Genomic DNA, 17,359 nt, shown 5'->3' on the forward strand with positions numbered 1-17,359 from the left:
TTAGCAAACAGTTGGCTATTTATTCACTCATATTCATTTGGAGTCGTGTTCCTCTCAACCTGGCAAATTTAGGTCTAATATTCACTCCTTTTAGCTCTGCTTTTGGTCTTCACCATATATGTTCACCCGCTAGTCGCTAACTGTGTCAGCTGTTTGGTGCTGGACTGCTGGAGTTCAATGTTTTAGTCATCATACTGAAAACAGCTGCTGCTGAAAAAGGAGTTTGATACGAGTGGAAAACCACAACAGTTAGCTAAAACAAGCTAAAATGCTGAAAGAACTCGCAAGCGAAGTCTTGAACTTTACACACACAATTTGAGTCATAATATAAAAAAACATTGATTAACATTGCTATAAATTTGGTGTTTTTAGCAGTGTGTTAGTGTGGAGAAGTCAGAGACAGCATTTAACATTCCAGCATTCATCATAATGTCAGAGAAAAGACTCACAGAATATATACTGTACAGTATATATACAGTTAAATTACTGTAGAAATAAGATATTTTTAGCTCTTTTGGTTCCCAGGCAAAAGGAGACTGGGGGAATCTGGAATAGGAGCTCAGTATTTTTGAAATTCTGGCTATGGTCCTTAATGAAATATACAGATTTTTTCATTTGTAGATCACCAAAAGTTAAACTGAAGATAAGAAACTAAGTGACTTTATTTCTTTTTCAACTTCAGTGTCCTGCTACCTGTATTTCCCATTTTATAATTGTCTCTGCACATGCTCACAGTGTGTGCACAGACACTCCTACCAGTGTTCACTGGTAGTTAATATATTTATTGTCTGGCCATCATGTCAAGCACTTGTCCCTGCAGTCGCAGGCTGCTGAAGGGAAAGAATTAAAGTGCATGCAAAGCTTTCACACACACAGTATACACATATCCGCAGGTCACTGGGCTGCAAAAACCATGGCAACATTAAAGGATCAAGCATGAGTGGCAACTGTGAGAGTTCAGTTCACTCTGGTGTTTGTGTGTTTCTGAGCACATTGAAGCATGGAGCCTGTAGATAACTTGGCACAATAACTAAGTTGGCCACGGAGCACAGAAAAACAATAGTGCAGATAATACAGAAGAGCCTGCTGCACACTCAGCTCCATGGATACTTCACGCATTCCACAAAGTTATTATCCAGTCAGTTATGGCATGCGTCATGGGAAAAATGGTATGGTAAACAACAAAAGCAAAACAAAAAGATTTAACCAGTTTTGTGAGCTTCTTTGAGTCCATATTACCTTGATGAAACTGTTTCTTTTTCGCCTGTTTTATGATGATACAGTTGAATACTGTTTCTCACCTGCATTGCTTTGAATGATGGAGTGTTAGAGCCACTATATTAGGAAAAAAAAAATAGAAAATAACATTTCAAGAAAAAAGAAATTGTAACATTTTGAGGAAAGAAGTCAACGGAATATTAAAATCTAGTCAAGTTCATCTTCTTTCACAAAATGTCACGGCTTTATATTCTATCTATCTAAACTCATAATATTTTGATTTTTCTGAATGGTGGTCTGGTCTATACATCATATGTTACTGCTATAACTGCTCTCAAAAAAATATTGAGCCAACGTAAGACTTAAGACTTAAGATTCATGACTCAAGTCTGACTTGATTCAAAGTGGACTGGACTGGAGAGGACTTTGGCACTGAATTTAGACCTTCATGTTGGCGAGTGAAATGGTAAGACTTAACTTACTGCAACTTCTAATATTTTCAAGTAGTTTGTCCTGTAGTAAGCTCTGCTGAGTTTCTAAGCAGTTATTCATGTTGATAGGCCCATTTGACTACTGTAGTAAGAATTTTGCTGATGTATCTGGGATTTTTACAGTGTTTGTAACCCTTTAATGATTCTCTCCACTGTTTAGTAAGGCTCATTTTGTTCATTGATGCTTCTCTAGAACTCTGGATGTCACAACCAGACCATTTCTGGTGGCTTTCCTCCGAGAAGAACACAGGAAAAAAAAGGCTCTTGTGGTGTGACCTGTTTATGGTGGATATTTTTAAAAGTAATGCACATACAAACCAGATTTATATATGTTTGACAAATAAAATTGCAAAAATTTTTGTGGGAAGAAGAGAGAGACCGACATTCTCTTGATATAGCCTTGGAAACATTAAAAGCACAATTACTGAAAAAGAAAAAACTGTGATGATTGCTGGGCAACTACCAGTAAGCATTTGTGATCCACAGCAGGTGTGGCGGCCAGAAAAGGGGACAGCTGGAATCAGTTGTGATCATTTTTCCCTTTTCTCTTGTCACATCTACGTAGGCTAGATGAAAGAAAAATGAGAAAGCTTGAATATTTTCTTTTCTGCAAATGTTCGCCCACTCCGCTTTCCTCTTCCTATTAAATTTACTGTTGAGGAGTGAAGACATTAGCAGAAGAATGCAACAGATAATGTGGACATTTCATGTGTAAGCTGTAATATGAGCAATGTATTAATGGGGGGAAATTATTGTGCATTCAATTACGGCACAATGCCTTCCAGAGATGTTTGTGCCACGGTGGGGGTCCCTCCCTGACTGATGAGTGCCCTAATCTGCTAATCTCACCAACCGGGGTGGCAGTGGGTTGTGCAGAGGGGTTGGTGGTTTATATGACAAGCCAAACGCCTCGACTCGCTGCCCGCTAACGGTGGCCAATAAAATTAAAGAGCTGGTGCGTGCCTGGGTGTGGAGGAAGATGAGAGAGGAAATCAGAGATAGATAAACAAATAGAATCATAAAAAGGCAGGGCGCTGCTGAAGTGGTAATTCAGTGGGAGTTCATTAGGGGAGAGATGGAGGAATGAGGAGTGGAGGGCTAAACTGTGGATGACATTACCTCTAATGTGGCTCCCCTGCAGAGTTTGTGATAGGGTGGCCGTTCCTGGCGAAAATAGGGTTTTTAGCATGACGCCACGCTCACAAAGACAAACTCCCACTAAATAGGATTTTTTTTTCTTAAGCATTGTACTATTTTAGTGCAGAAAACATCTCCAAATGGGCTTCTCAAATGTGTTCAGGCATACAGCCAAGTTGAGACAACACGGACAAATGAGTTTTGTGGTGTAGCAAATTTGCAAGGAGCTACAATATTTTGAGCAGTAAGCCTAAAGCAACTTTTTTCTCTGAAAAAGACCAGACCACCCATCAGCTTCATTCCGTCGGTAACGGTTCCTAATATGAAACAGACATTGTTTTATTCTTCTGGACAGAGTGCAATTGTTGTCTCTAATATGAAGCTGCTTAACATTCAATGACCAATTAACCTGTCAACACTTTACCATGATGCTGAAATGTTGTTGTTTTTTACTAAATATTTTTCATAATTTAATCTCTTAAAGGGTTGATTTGTCCAATTTACAAATAAAATCATACTCTGTCTAATGGCATCTATCCACGCTGCTATATTTGGTGTCATATGTTCAGGTGTTGAGATGTCTGCCTCTGTCCCAGTATACTGAAGGTGAATGAATGCTAACAGCATGAGAAAGTTACATTTAAAATAATAAGAACATTTCAGCTGAATTTTCCAGATCCAGTCACTCACCATCTTTCCACAATATACTCAGACTTTCCTGCCCTTAACCAATCAAAAGATCCCCACACCTAGCAGCAAACCTGTTAATAATTTCCTCATCAGCCTCTCGGGAATAAATACCAAGTTGTGATCAGGTTTTATTTTTCCCTTTCTTTCTTTCTTTCTTTCTTTCTTTCTTTCTTTCTTTCTTTCTTTCTTTCTTTCTTTCTTTCTTTTAACCAGTGTTTTAATGAAGCAACTTTAATTGGTCATGCCCCGCTTCAGTTTCTGCATGGTTCCTCTTCCCTGCTGTCAATACATGAGCTCGAATGTTTATTAGGGACTATTGTTTAGGGCGAAATTTTGTAAATTTAACATTTAAAGTGTCTTGTTGCATTGCGGTGAAGGCAGAAATATCTGACATTTCAGAACCTAGACAAACAAAACTAAACTAAAAACGAGAGTGGGGGCAGAATAATAACAGAAGAATTCATATAAATTACGTCACCATACTCCATAACAGACATTACTTAATTGAATTCATTTTAGTGGGAATGTTTAGTTGAGGCCCTGCAATCGGCTGGCGACCGATTCAGGGTGTAGCCCGCCTCTCGCCCATTGTAGCTGGGATAGGCTCCAGCCCCCCACAACCCCGAAAGGGATAGGCGGTATAGATAATGGATGGATGGATGTTTAGTTGAGAACATGCATTTCATTTTTTTTTCTTTTTGGTTTTGAAATAATTTAAGTTTGCTGCACAGTCCAGAAATTCAAATGCTATTTTTTATGAGCAACAGAGGGCACTGTTGTATATAGAATCATCTAATTCATGTCCATAAACTGTGAGTAAAAGTGGTCCGAGAATAGATCCTTGTGGACACCTTTGTCAACACTTAGAAAACTGGACTGAAAGCCATCGTCCAACAATTGCTTGTGTTCTATCACTGAGATGATTTGTAAATCAATTACAGAATTTTTCTTCAAATGCAATTGATTCCAGGCTTTTCAAAAGAATTTGTTAATCATGAGTATCAAAAGCCTTAGATAAGTCAATACAAAGAGCAACACAATCCTGCTTGTTACTTAATGCACTCGTGGAGAAAATGAGGAAATGAGCTGCCGGTGATTTTTTTTTTTGATTATTTTTTTTAAATAATCAAAAGTGTTATTTAACCAGTTAATAGTCATATCACCCAGGGTAAGATGTTAGCCATCATAGCTACTGGTCGACTGATGTGGGTTTTTCAATGGCTGATGTCAATATTTAGAGAGCAGAGCTGCTGATGGATGATATGTAATCTCAATATTATGTTGCCATTTTTTTCACATCTGATAAAAAACACCAATTTAGTATTAAGAACAAATAAGACATAATTGCTTAACTTAAATCAACATTTATTTAACACTTTTATTTGCTCAAGTACATCTGTACTGTCTGCAGTGTCCTAATTTAAATAGAAAATGTGTCAACAGGTAATCAAAAAATTGAACATGGAAAAAATAAAAAACATGAATGAAAAATAAACTTTTAATGCACTTAACAAGAGCATTTCTGAGCAGATAACAGCACCTCCTCGTTAGGGAACACAGAGAAATATTTGAAAATAAAACATGAATTGTCTTCAACGTGTCGGCAGATATTTAATTGGCCTCGAGCGCAGCGCTGAAATGCCAGATATCGGCCTGATTAATCAGCTGACTGTTTAATCAGTCTATCACTAGCTGCATATCACATCAAATAAGTCATCCATCGCACCCAGAGAGGGTGCAGACGGTGAATGGTAAAACCCATTAACTAGTACTTTCCCAGTATTACTGTGGGAATCTGCAGACTCCCTTCCTTTTTGCCTGGTGTCCTCCTGTTTCCCTTCCCCTCTGTCTCTTGTTTGTCTGGTGTGTTTGTGGTCACTGCAGGGTGTGGCTGGCAGTTCTGGTCCGGCCCGGCCTCTTCCTCTCCTGAGCACACCTGACTGTAATTATTCAATCAAGACCCATCAGCGACCACAATATAAAAGCACCGGTCTTCAAACCAGTTTATACTGCTCATCCAAGTGGTAACTTAGAGATTGACCAAAGGAACCTGTTTTTGCCTTTTTGCCTGCCTGTCTGTCTGTCTGTCTGTCTGTCTGTCTGTCTGTCTGTCTGTCTGTCTGTCTGACCTTTTGTTCTCTGTGCCTGCCTGCCTGCCTGCCTGTCTGTCTGTCTGTCTGTCTGTCTGTCTGTCTGTCTGTCTGTCTGTCTGTCTGTCTGTCTGTCTGTCTGTCTGACTGACCTTTTGTTCTCTGTGCCTGCCTCGTGCTCCAGCTACGCCCTGTCTGTCTGCCTCATAAGTTACTGAATCTGGATTCCCTCTTGGACCTGTTTCCCCTGGCCTGACCGTCTGCTCAAGCTATTGGATCTCTCAGATATGACTGTTCTACTCTGTTGAAAGGACCATTAAATTGCTTCAACTATTCATCGCCTCCTGCCTCCCTGTCTGAGTCACAGCGTTTGGGTCCGTTTCTTGCCAAAAACCCAACAATTACTCTTCCCCAGACCCTTACAGTTGAAAACTCAAAACATTTCAGCTTGAATACAGAAGTAAGAACAGGCAGATAAACAATTTTTCACAAAAAAAACCCATCACTTATTATCCCTTACACAAAGCAAAACACAAGGCGTGCATTCTCAGTTTGTCTTCCTGTGAGAGGACACTGGATGTGCCTGGACTTTGATTAACACCATATACAAATAGACAGGACAGTGGTATAACGGTGATTCTCAACCTGGGGATCTGCAGATGCTCAAAAAAATCACAATTAAACAGATTAAAAAACAAACCAATGACATGAAGTTACATTTACTTTTTCCTGACTTCTGAAGGTGTCACAAGCAAAAAAACAAACAAACCCCCCCCCCAAAAAAAACTCCACTGGCCTAGAAGATTAGTATACAAGCAGAGGAGCTGCAACTTAAGGAGACCTCCAAGACATACAGTACATAGATATATACACAAACCAGCATGCTGTAAAAACCAGTACTTCCCAGTGGATCTTTGCATCCTATTCCTGCTTTATAAATAGTCACCAAGGGGATTACAAGTGAAAGAAGTGCTCTGAACAGTAGCGGTATTATCTGTCGCCATTGTCTGCCATCTACCTCTGGATGCCTTAGTGAGACGTCACAGCGTTTGTAAACAAATTTGTGTTGCTCTTAGCATTCTGGAGGATTTGTTGTCTGGTAGAGCGTATTTAGCAGATGAAACGTGTTGTGGTGACAAGCGTGATAGAACACATATGTCGCCGAGGGCTATCCTCCCTGCATTCACTCTTGTGGCTACATAAGCAACCGATTGTGTTTCGTTTTTCAGAGTGAGTGTGTGTGGTGACAAATCTTGTGGCTGTTGTTTTTTTCGTGTGAGCTGCTGGTATCTCATGGCGCTTTAATGTTGCCCGGAGCTCTAAGTGTCTGTGTGTGTGAGAGAGGGTGTGTGTAGAATAAGTTGCTTATTCCTTTCTTTCTCTCCATTACAGTGTACTTATTTTTCAACCTGGCATCTTCAGAGTTGTCTCCCTTTTCACTTGTTCTTCCCTCTCTCCTCTCCTCTCCTCTTCCCGTTATCCGGAGCTTTAGATTTGCTGTAATTGCTCAGACAAAGCAAGCGTTCAGAGCACTGTCGATGTAAATGCTGCTCCATGGTGGTGGCTGACTTAATGAACAGCAGGGCTTGCAGCCCTCTGGCAGCACTTAAACTTTAAAACATCTATTATTGAGGCGTGAGAAAAAAAAAAAAGTGAGTGGCCAGCGCTGACCCCTCTCTCATCCCTCTCTTTTTATATCTCTACTTATGGAGGTGGAACAGTTGATGTTGTTAAAAGATAAAGGTGCTGCGTATAGCATTTTTAAACACCAGTATATCATTGTCAAATTAATTTATAATAACTTGGTTTGAAGTGCAACAAATGAGTCTATCACGTCTACTTTTTGCCTCTATGTCAGTTTTGACTTTAATGTTAAGCTTCCGTCTTCCCTGTAATGGTAACCTGTAATGAAGTTAAGTATAAAATGCATTATATACCGTTTTGTTCTAATTCACACTATTCTGTAATATGCCATTTATTCTGTAATTTTCTACCTTCATTTTAAATATTAAGCATATAAATCTAATGTCTTTAAACAAATAAGAAATCATTGCGTCATTTTTCCCAATGACTCATTGAGGCCACAGCAGATGAAAAAACACAGTATTTAAAGATACTGAATTGTAATTCTATTATTATTTAAGTTACAGAATCCTGAACTCCCCAGACACTAGGACATAGCTGAATGGGTGTGATTCTTGATCCTTGTGTAATTATGCCGGGTTAAACAGGCTAACCAACAAACAAAAAGAGAAACGTTGGCGAAAGTTTCCAAGTTTGAAGTCGGGTAATGGACAGCTGGTATCGGCCCATCCTTGAGTTTATCCTTTTCCTGGCATTAGTTGACAAAGCAGTCCGGTGGAGAAACGTTATAATGATCATACAGTTATCTGGCCATTCTTGAGCCAATTTACATCACACTTTACATTCACTTTAATTCTTAAGCTGAACATAATTACAATTTTTAGCTATTCACAGAGTGATCTTCTGATACTGAAAATGTGAGGCTTCGTTTCTCACCCCCTCCCCAATTCTGATGGCACCAATAAAATGTCCTCTCATCTCACAAGAATACCACTGGACCCAGAGGGCCAATAAGATAACGAGTCTTCTAATAAATTATCACTCAAGGTCATGGCAGGGTGTGAAGTGTTGCTGGTGTGATGGAAGTGCTGTGGCTACACCAGTTCACCATGGTTCTAGGGTTCTTGGTGAAGGCTGAAAGTTCTCTTGGTGAGCTTATTCATTCATCACTTTCTAAAATTTCAAAATAAACCCATTAGAGATTCTGTGACGTTAAAATGCTACAGTACACATGGCTCCTGTACATGAACAACAAAAGTGCTGGGCCCACTTCAGACCGTTGCCATCCTTTGGCTGGCTTGCAATGGATGTAAATACAACCTATAAGTGCAGATAAAGTCAGAGTTACCTTAATGTTAACCTCTCTCTCATTCCCCGCATCTCTCGTTCTCTGGAAATGCAGATTTATACACCATCACCTCCACCATTCACAGTGTCACTGCCACCATTGCTGTGTCAAGTGTCTTATTTCTATATCAGAGGGGGAGAACTAAATGTGTGTGTGTGTGTGTGTGTGTGTGTGTATGTTTGAGAGAGAGAGAGCAAACTTTTCCCTAATGTGCTACCCACTGTGTGTGTGTGTGTGTGTGTGTGTGTGTGTGTGTGTGTGTGTGTGTGTGTGTGTGTGTGTGTGTGTGTGTGTGTATGTGTGTGTAAGTGAAAATATACCGTACAAGAGGTTAGCTGTGAGTGTGAGTGGGCCTTGCTCCGCTCTGGACGCACTTATCTCTCTTGCTGTGTAATGGATCCTGCTGGATATTTGCATAAGGTATGGAGTTGATGTCATTTGGTCCTCAGAGCTGCATTTCAATGATGGTTGACTGTTAGCAAAGTGGACATACTCAGAACAAGCTGCACCACTTCACTTCCTTCGGTTCCAACTTAGATCAGACTTTTGTTCAGAACCTCAACTGATTTGAAACTGTTATAAATGATCATTCTGGTTTATCAGAAATCTGGGTCTGATTTTCATAGTTTTGCCCATCAATCCTATTGGTAACAACATTGTACAGAACAAACACTGCCATGAAGATAAATGCTAAGATCTGGGAATGCAATGACATTGATACAATGGGCTCAAAACCATGAGTTATCAGATGATCATATGGATTCTAAACAACCCCCAGGTTAGCTGCAGTAACAAAGGCAAACAGTAAAATGTTCATCTAATTATCCTGTGACAAAAAGCCATCAAAGTTTCAGTAATTTCCTGAAACAGCTGGTCTTTGTAGTTTCAACAATCATTACTCAACGAGAATGGGAATGTGAATTTGTTGGGGACTGTTCAGCTGTTGATTCATACATATTTGGGGCTCTAGTGAGTATTTGGGGCAGCAGGATAGTTTTAAATTTTCATAAAGAGGAAATATCCTTTAAAGTAAGTAAAGTCATTTTATTGTTGGTCAAATACCTTGTATCTCTCATATGTGTTCTGACAAAGAGAAAAACAGACTTGTTTTTCAAGTTTATTTATTCACTTTTAATGACCTACCTAAGAAAATCTCAAATGACTCACAGAGGAGCCATACTGCCCGTAAACCATGCAAAACCTAAAAATTACAGCAGTAATTTAAACATATATGTCATCTAAGATACATAGAGGCCCACATTTCCACCATTTTCCATTCAGCGAGGAGGTTAATTAGAGCCTCCCTTCCAATCATTTTGGAATTTGTGGTTTCTGATGTCAGAGTCCCTGAATGTCAGCATGGTGGAGAGACTTTGATGAGCATGTAAAATACTTTTGTCTGCACAAAGGTTGCCAATCAACTTAATTGAAGTTATCTGGAACTCTCTTATAAGATCTCATTTTAAGGTTGCCGAGCTTCCTCTCTGTGCCTCGACAACCCTCCCCTCGCTAATAGCTGTTGTCTGAATGCCAAAGTTGGGTATTTTTCAGGTTAAATTTGGGGTGGCGACGCTGGGCGGCAATATTAATCTCACTGGTGACGTCGCAGTGGTGGAAATGAAGGATGGCCAGCGTTATTTGTATCCTCGCGTGTTGAGTGTTTTGTCAAAAGTAGGCGAGTTTTGCTTGCCTGGTAGATTTGTGTTCTCCCCTGGGAGCCATGGCCCAGTAAGAGACAGCAGTTGCTCGACATAATTAGAACGGGAAGGTCCTTGTAAACCCATTAATATCTTGCACAGGCTATAATGGCTGGCTTGCCAGTGGCTCCTTGGCGAGAAACCTGGAGAAATTTTTATGGAAAGGTAGATATTAAGTAAAAGTAGCAAGATGAATGGAGGGTTTGACTTAAAGAAGTGAAGGTGTTGATCATGAAGTGTTGGTTCACAGTGGAGCTTTACACCACATTTTAAAGATGAACAGCCAGTCTCTGACCTGAGACAGTCCAATCAGCTGGTGTCTGAAGCAGGTCTGAATGCTGTCTAAAAGCCAATGCAAGAGTTCACTGCACACAGAGCAAAGCCCTGCACTGAATTTGATTTGCCACAAAAACCTCCCAACCTTCCAGTGAGGAAGAAGGAACAATGACCGATGACTACATGTTACGATTTTGTCATTGTGTTCAATTGTGAGACACAAACTAGTCAACTCAGATTAGAGAGAAGAAAATGAAGACTTTGTATTTCATACATGCATCATCCTTACTTTTCAACGTCATACATTTTAATTACAACTACTATTGGAGTTATTTAGGATAAGTTACAGTTTAGCTTAATGCTATACACTCAGCTTACACACATATCCAAGGGGAGAAATTGAAAACTTATATAAATAATTCTCTGAGTCCTTGTGTCATTTAATCTGTTTGGTTTGGACAAACTGCTGTAGCCACTTTTCTTAACATACAACATTACTGTGTTAGAGTTGTTTTTGAGATAAAGACATATTTCCGTCAGTTTGACGCTCAGTTTGATCAGTTTGAGCTTGTGTTGTCAGTCAGACATGTCAGTAACTTAAGTTAATAGAAGTATCAAACCCTTGAACTTTACATGAAATGTAATGAATCCAGCATTTTATGCACGTAACTGACACATTAATTAATCTCAAAGGCATCAAATAGAAAAACACTCCACAAAGCAGATACTAATTTAGACAGTGTGTTTCTGCAGTTCGGCTCTCAGTTCATATAAACAGCTGCTTTTGAGTTCTGAGTTATGAGCAGGTTATCCAGGAACATGTGGTTCTCTGGGGAATACCATCCATACCTTATTGGCAATGCAATGACAATCTGTGATTGTAAAATTCAGAGAAGATCTACATGCAGGTATAGCTAGCCAAGTGCATTTCCTGTTCATAATAATCACTGGACTATGTTTTTCATTGCGCTACCCTTTCAGTGATTAAACCTCTGGTTGTTTTGATGCAAACCTCTGAACGTTTTGTACGACACTTCTCATATGACCTCAGTGCCGGCTTGGCTAACTAAACCGTCACTTCTGGACCACAAACACTTTTCATCTTTCTCACACACACATAGTCATCTGTCACATGACACACCCTACATGGTTAATGTCACATTTTTGTCAACTATTCCAATGATTTGATTTGGCACAAACTGGGGCAGGCTGTCTGTGCAAGAGAGGGCAGTAGAGGAAAGGCCAGTTTGTGGATCATCCCAGAATGCCCTGCTGTTCCTCTGTACACACAGTTAAGTCCCTCGGGTACACCTGCACACTTTGTGACCTCTGTGCTCAGTGGACATCATCAGGCAGATTAAAATCAGTTAATGCACTTGGGGCTAGTTGACTGTCCCACACACACGCACAACCAGCCATTTCTCACTCACTTTTTAAAATTAATACCCATTGTTTTTGCTAAGCAGAGGATGTCCCGGAGGCTGCCTCACGGGGTTGTGTGTGAGTGTGTGTGTGTGCGGGTGTGTGTGTGTGTATGGGCTGCACATTAGATTCAGTGAAGAGAGGGTTTCAGTGGATTACTACAGCCCCAAAGTGCCATGCCCTTTCATTAACCTTGCCTCTTAGTCGTCTCATTTAATACAAAACAAATTTCTAATCTGAAGCTTGCTAAACAGTTCTGCAGCTCACTCTATGGCTGTGTGTGTGAGCGTCTGTATGTGTGTGTTACTGTTACTCTTATTGCCTTGGGTTCCCTCTGCCTAGCCCCCTAATTACTCCCCGAAACAGGCAGCCAGGCTCCTCCTATGTGCTATCATCATTTTAAATTTATTTTGATTGATTTGTGTCAGCTTTAACTATGCTTTGGGCCGAGGTCGATAAATAAAGATCAATACTTTAATGTTTTCCTCTGAACCTTTATTAAAAAATAGATTGGCTATAAAGAGGGCTGAATTACGAGGAGGACTGCCTACTTCCAATGCATGTCAACTGGAATCTAATTGAACAACATTGAACGGGTGGAGATTAGTCCAGGGAATGTGAGCTGCAGGAGGCCCGAAGTGTTAGAGAGGGAGGAGAAAGGAACTGATGCCGCGAGGTGAAACAAAGAGAAAAGTTGGAGAGTTGCTTGTGATCCAGGTGAAAACAACTTGTGATGTGGTTCTGCTTTGGAAAGTGAGCGTGATGTGAGCAAGTGTCACTATGGCACTGATTTTTTTTTTAATATTCATCGAGGGGATACAATGGTTCATCCCAAAGCTCTGTTGGCATTGGCTTGGTTGTAACTATAGAACTATTATTGTATATTTTTATTATTATATCTATAGTTGTTGTTATTATTATGATATAACTATGTTGTAATATATTATAATTGGGCAGTCAAGATGGTGCACATAATGTTATTTGATATTGGAGGTGCAGATGGGTAGCAAATTACAGGAAAAACCTGAATAAATAAGTGGAGAATCATAGCAAACAATGTGCACAAAGCCTCATTGGATGATCCGAATATGAGTAAGTTGCGTAAATCATATGCTAGAGCCTACGGCTGGGCATTGTCATCTTAAATCAATATCAGAATTAACTGACACATTACCTCTCACAATTAATGAAACTATATCTTTTAACATATATATGCGCAAAGCATTTTCACAATGGACCTCTTATCACATTATGTTACATTGTGTTAACTTGGCAGACGATTTTCTCCAAGGCAGCTTATAGTAATTGTATTTAAACGATGTAGGAGCTTTTTTTTCATTTAAATAAATGAAGCATGAGTAAGTCTGAGCAAGGGTTGTTGAGATGTAGTCTGAAAAGGTGTGTTTTCAGCAACAGGAATCTGTGTAGTGAAAAAAGAAGGGAAGCAGTGTGGGGAAACTTTATAAGGTTCAATATCAGGTTGACAGCAGCATTCTGGGTTAGCTGCAGAGGTATGATTCCATACAGAGATGTGTCAGAAAGCAGGAAGTTGCAGACTCTAGACTGGAGATGTCAAGTACCCAGATGAGCACTTGCTGAATCCTGTTGATGTTATAAAGATGGAGCCAAAAGGAGTGTGCCGCTGTTGCAATGGCTGCTGCAAGTAGTTCCGCATCCAGGGTCACTCCTCATTGTTGAAGCTGGCCCAACCCTGTCAATGGTGATGGACAGGTCTTGTTGACCCTTTTTCTTGGAGGTACACAAGCTCAGTCTTGTCATGAGCATAGCAGTGGTAGGAGAAGCCACGCAAGTGTACAACATTATTAAGAGTCCCTGTATACAGCCAGGGATGGCCCCAGGATGTGACACAAACACTCTCTCTCTCTCACACACACACACACACACACACACACACACAGTAAAGGTCTATAGTATTTGCCATACTTTTTTGCTAGTATCGTCTTTTTGAGTCAACAGTTTTGCATGTTGATATAGTCACAGTTCGTTTTCTATCAGTTCCACCTGTTGTTTTCTTGTCTTACTCATTGGGGAAAAAAAGTTGATGAATATATTTCTTCATAGTTTTCGTTATTGAAATTAACACTAGTGTCCATCCACAAAAACACAATATACCAGTCACATACAAGTACATCAAGCAGTGTGTACTGAGAACATGTTTTTCTCAAAAAAAAGAAAAAAAAAAAAAGTATTTGATCACCAATGGGCTTACTGTATCTTTTCCATCCCTCCACAGGGAGGTCAAAGGGCAGGTTCAGCTACAAAAAGCAGCCCATGGATTGAAGCAACTTGCTCAGTGACACTAAAGAAGGATTAATATTTTCAAGGATACTCCACCTATTCACTGGTTCACCATATCGAACAACTAATGGTGACTGTGTGGAGTATGCTCACAGAAAAGTGTTTATTTTCTGAGGGTATTGTATGTTTCATTGGCGGATATTAGCTTTGAGTATTTCTTGTGCATGGAGGGAATTTTGTCCCAATCATTCCATTAAAGGTCTGAAGGTCACTTGAATGAAAGGTAGTCAGTGATGCTGAAGGGCAGACTGTATCAGTGCACTACACTACACCACAGCACCAAAATAAGAGGTAAAAACAAAACAAAACAAAACAGGCTCAACTATTTAATAATGCACAGTGAATGGCCCAACTGGGTTAAGTCTCAGGGCAGGGCAGGAAGTGAGGTGGGATTAAAATGCTCTTGTTGTTATTTGTGTCACTGTCATTGTCAGACAGACAGAACACACTGTGCTCATGTGCATCAACTGTCTTCCAATCCACACTGTGATTAACCTTTTGTACAGGGCACAGATTATGGCCTAAATGTGGTCTGCACATGCAGACACACACACACTCTACATTTTTGTTCAGGTTAGAGAGGGGGATTTAGGGTCTAAGGACAGAGGGTGTCCTACGGTGTATGGATTGCAAATCCCCTTGAGGTGAATTGTGATTTGTGATTTTGGGCTGTATGAATAAAATTTGCCTTGACTTCACTCATGAACTCTGCATTTCAGAATGCTCAGAATGATATGTCTGTGGCGTTGTGGAACATACTCAGCAAACACTTAAGGTATATCAGCTTCTGTTATATCATATTCGCTTCGTGCAATAGTAATAATGCAGCTGAGTACCACTTTGTTTAGTGTGCTTTTTTCTTACTTTGTTGTGGATAAGCTCTACAGCTGCAGTCATAAATATTTGTATATTGACAATGGATCACATGGTGTGAAAATCATCATATGGAGTGTGAAAGGGCTCGTTCATTGCAGCAACCCCCCCAATCACCAAATTGTCACCTGATCATACTGTGCCCCTACAGTTCAGCTTTACAGAGCATTTAAGTGTCCTTCAGAACATTATATTGGTTGTAGGGGTATGTTATTGTCTTGGTTCATTCTCACTGCTCTCATAACCTTGCTTCCAATCCAAGCAGGCGGCTATTTTCAGTAAAAAAGCTCTGATAAATCCAATACTACTTGCTCAGCACCAAACAACAAACAATGCCTATCTGGTGAACATAGTCAAACATTTTGTGGCTGAAATGCCAAATATTTTTCTCAGGAGTTGGTGGAGAGCTGTAATAACTGTAGCAACTTTAATATTTGTATTTTAACTGGCTGCACAATGCATTAATACTCCACCTGCAAACACAACTGATGGTCAAGCTAACTAATGTTGTTACTCACTGCAGCGTTATTAAAGAAAAACTATATTTCAACTTTGGTTGTCTTTTTGTACCTCTGCCCAATGGTTCAGTTATGATAACATTGTACTAACTAGTGTAATTGCTTAAATCTGCGAACAACAATATTAAAAAAACTAGTCAGATGTGGTCAAACAATTAAACAGGTTTTAAACAACACATGAAACATGTAATTTAACGTACTCAGTCGATTGAGGACCGTTGGATCTCTAAGATGGACCTTGTTTCTTCATTGTGCACATGCTTGAGTTCCCAGGAAACGAGCAATAATACATTCACAGTAATTTGGAACCTTTCAACAGGAGTACCCCGCTGAGAAGAAATTATCATTCACTGAAGTTCCTGCGTCTGGCAAACTCCAGAGTGGAATCTGGTGGAGCAGTAGGTTTAAAAGCGCTGATCTAAAAAGCGCTGAAACATTGGCCTGACATTTTAATATTCATCCTGTTTATTTCACATTTCCTCACCAGACTGTTTTTGTTTTTTGTTGTTTTTTTTTTTTTTCATTTACTAAAAGCAAGAATTTCCAGCACATCCCAAACTTTCCTGATTGTTTTTTATCAAGCAAAGATAAAAAAGACAAACCAAAAAAATATCACAGAGGCAGAGTTACAGAGCAATAAAGAAAAGTGTTAAACATAAGGTGGAATCACTGCAGCACTTAGAAGCCTATATTTCACGATACTGTCACTTTTATTTGAATACCTGATATATTAAAGCCTAGTTAAATGTGAGGGATTAAACACAATATAAACTTTATCCCTTTCAGTAACTGGCTCTTAATCTGTCTTTGTCTCTGTCTCAGGTGGAAGAATACTGATGTACGACCTCCCAGCTCTTCGCAGCTGCCTGTCTCTGATCTGCCTCCAGTCGGGTATGTGATTGGAGCTCACACATATAATGGTGTGTTTGCGTGTGTATGCGTGTGTGTTTGGGAAAAGGGTAGATAGCTTACCAGCACTTAGTTTCACTGGTCAACAGTCCCAATGAAAGCTTGTCTGGGAATGAATGTAGAAGGAAGACCTTGAGCTGTGACCATCTCAGTGGATGAACACACACTCACAGTGGCCAATGAGGGTTAGTAGGAGGGGGCGTTAAGATGGCGAGTGTCAGAGGGTATGTGCAGCTGGCTATAGTGCATTTTGTTGTAATGGCGTCCCAGTTGTCTTGTCAGAAATCAATGGGAACCAGGAGTCTCTGCAAGCACATGGAGGTCAAGGCTTCGTCTGCCTAAATATTTAATTCCGGGAACACGTCTGGAGCTTTTAAAGATGAGCACACCGCCCTCTTTTCTCCTGCCATGAGCGCATGCAGACAAAAAGACACACACTGCACCTTCTTTTTGTGGTTTACTGTAAATGCACCGCTCACACATGTGGAAACACAAACCACACAGGCACAAATGCATATAAACACACACACACACACACACACACACACACACACACACACACACACACACACACACACACACACACACACACACACATATTCATGGTTGGACGGCACTGCCTGTCCATCCTAGCTCAGGTCAGGACTTGGTTAAAATCAATTCTAATAAATTATTAAGAGCTTGGATATCTCAGCAATGCTAAAAAAGAGAACCAGCAGATGCACAGAGTGCACTCCTTCCATTGCTGCCTTCCCTCGGACAACTTCTAGACCACCCAAAAATCTGA

Source organism: Chaetodon trifascialis, chromosome 13 (assembly GCF_039877785.1).
Source record: "Chaetodon trifascialis isolate fChaTrf1 chromosome 13, fChaTrf1.hap1, whole genome shotgun sequence".
In the NCBI taxonomy this organism is placed as follows: Eukaryota; Metazoa; Chordata; class Actinopteri; order Chaetodontiformes; family Chaetodontidae; genus Chaetodon; species Chaetodon trifascialis.